We start from the raw sequence: 2975 nt of genomic DNA, 5'->3' as shown, positions 1-2975 counted from the left end.
TCCGAAGCTTTTCGAATCGATCGACATTTTTCGCAAGACGTGAGACTTTCAAATGAAAGCGTGGTCATTAGAATGGGGAAAGAATTGTTTTTCTCGGGGAACGTTTGATTTACCTCATCAGCGAGTTCTTAACTTCGGTATGGGGCTTGAATGGCGGTCGGGTGCTCGAACGAAACGCTTTCATGAACTCGACTCGAGCGAATGGCTGTAGAAAGGTGCGAGAATTCGTGAAAAAGAGGAAGAGACGGCGAAAGAGAGAACTAGAGTTGCGACTCTGAAGGAAAAAGGGAAGAGAGGAGTCGAAGGAGCTCACAGCAGCACAGCGGTGGGATGGCAATTTGATTTTGCAACCTAGATAAAGAAAGCTTTCTTCCTCGTTATTGGTTACTACGAGTTCGAACCTCCTTAAACTCGGAAGAATTTCTCAGTACGCGGGGGAACAGCCATGGGGATAGTTCCATCGCGCACCGGTGTAAACTTTCTGATGCGATATACGCGCGCGCGCGGCGTAAATTACAGAACGTGGCACGAAGATGCGTGACCGCGTGGTATAGATGCTCTCAGTGGTATCGAATGTTCGGCGAACGGCTGCCGTGAGATGGATAGCCTTGTGTCGGAATGAACCATCCTGCAAACTATGCAACGATGAATCATTGCCAGGAATAAGAAATGGGATGTCAAAGATACAATTCTCCTTCTTTTTGTCTCTCTTTCACAGAAAGAACATTTTACTGAAGTGTCTAAAAATTTAGCTAGATACAGATCTGAAAATAACTTTATTAAACTGAAGAAATAATTATGTAGAACTTTCATTGCTAGGAATAAGGAATGAGGGTATCAAAGCGCAACCTACTTAAGGATTATTTTTAGAAGATCATTTATAGAAATAGGTAAAATCTTTCCACATAATGTTTATCTTGTTTATGTAAAATAAGAAATATAATTTTATATTTTTGATTAGAAGTTGAAGGATCTCAAAGAATTCATCATTCTCAAGAATTCAGATAAGCCATAGGTTACTCATCACATAATTATTTTTGATGGTCCAATATAATTACTTTCAGATCTATAATATTCTAACACATTCCAACCTTTCTTAATTACACATTTAAAAATTTGACTATTCTAGTGACTTCTTAAAATAATCTTCCCAAATTTCTTTTGCGAGTGTTGTCGAAATAAAACTGTTAATAAACTCGAACGCGATAGTATGTTCCACAAAAAGAATAATTTTGCTGAAGTATTTAAAAATTTATGTACAGATCCGAAAATAATTTTGGACTATCAAAATAATTATGTATTCAAACTGATTAAAATTTCAACTCTTTTTGCAGTATTACTTATTATGCTTGAGTTTCCTACATATATAATTATTTTGATGGTCCAACAAAATTATTTTCAGGTCTGTATTTACTTAAATTTTCAGCTATCTCAGCAAAATCGTTCTATCCGTGAAATAAGAATTCACGATCAATGTAACGGATGTTCGATCAAGCATCGCCGTCCGCTCGTCTTCCTGCGAACGACGTAGGATCGAGAAAGAAAGTCCCCGAACCTTCCCCAGACTCTCTTCCGAAGTGCCGATGGAGTCGGCCGACCCAAAAACAAAGCGGTAACTCGATAGAGATGTCATCCTACCGTCAAGAAACTCGGGATGACAAGAATAGGGTGACTCACGAAGCCGCTACCGCCGCCACCACCGATTCTCTCCTTACCGTCTGTCCACCGATCTCCCCGCACAACCCTCGACGTTCATCCTCGCACCCCGCAATGACCTGAACGACGACGACGCTCGTCTTCTGAGCGACCACGAACTGTCCAACTGTCCAAGTGCCCATTTTCGCGGGACACCTCCATCTCTCTCCTATCGCGAATAATATCTCTCCGGAATACCGACAGGCTCGTCTCGCGAGCGAGTCCTTGACAAATACGTAATCGCGATCCCAGTATCATTCGAGTTTACCTACTAGAATATACTGCACATATCTCGACGGGCAAATCTTTCGGAAGAATTGTAGTCACATCGATTTCGATTGACGTTGTACTCGTCTGTCATTTCCAATGTAACAACGTGATAAGATTGTCTCCATCTAATGACGTTACCCACTCAGAACCATGAGACCTCGGTGAATTCAATTACAGTATGCAATTGTGTTACGAAATGGACAAGCTCGCGATACATTTCATTCGTTTGATCCTGACAAAAGGAGCGAAAGTAAGATGTGACAACTTTTCCTAAAAGGAATCATAATAATATCGAAGATGCATGGAAAAAATGATTTTTTTGTTGAAGTATCTAAACATTTAGTTAAATATCTAAAGATCTAAAAATAATTTTACATTATCAAAATAATTATGTAGGATTTATATATAATACAAATATATATAATACAAATTGATTTTAGAATTTTTATCAATAAAGAAAAGTTAATCCGATTCACCTTTAATTTGTATAGTTAAATTTTTAGATACTTTAACAAAATCATTCTTTTCATGTGAAATAAAAAAGCAAAAGAAGCAGAACAGATTGAAGAAAAGAACATTACGTGATGGCGATTCTTTTTAAATGTCGAATACACGCACACATATAAACGCACATATACAGACTTTTTCAAACGCGTCACAAGGAAATTAATTTTCTTAATGGTCGCGCATGTGTAAAATTTCATTTTCATTTATTAATTTTCTTAATGGCATAATCTTCAGTTTACATCCAATTGCTATCGCTACTTCCGGAATCAGATCGCCAGGACGAACGGGCGACGCGCGCGCATCCGCTTTAGCGGGAGCGGTTGTAAAAAATTAATTTTCTTAATGCAACACTATCTACGAAATGGGGTGAATGCCGAGATTGCGAAATAATTAGTGTTTCCTCGATTTGCGTCGGGGAACTGAAATTTCCAGGGAAATTCTCCTGGTATTAGGACTCCGCACAGTATAAGTTCCATAGCGCGATTGCCCACCGGAATATTATA

The sequence above is a fragment of the Atta cephalotes genome, assembly GCF_000143395.1.
Source record: "Atta cephalotes unplaced genomic scaffold scaffold00004, whole genome shotgun sequence".
NCBI lineage: Eukaryota > Metazoa > Arthropoda > Insecta > Hymenoptera > Formicidae > Atta > Atta cephalotes.
This window is presented reverse-complemented; position numbering follows the sequence as displayed.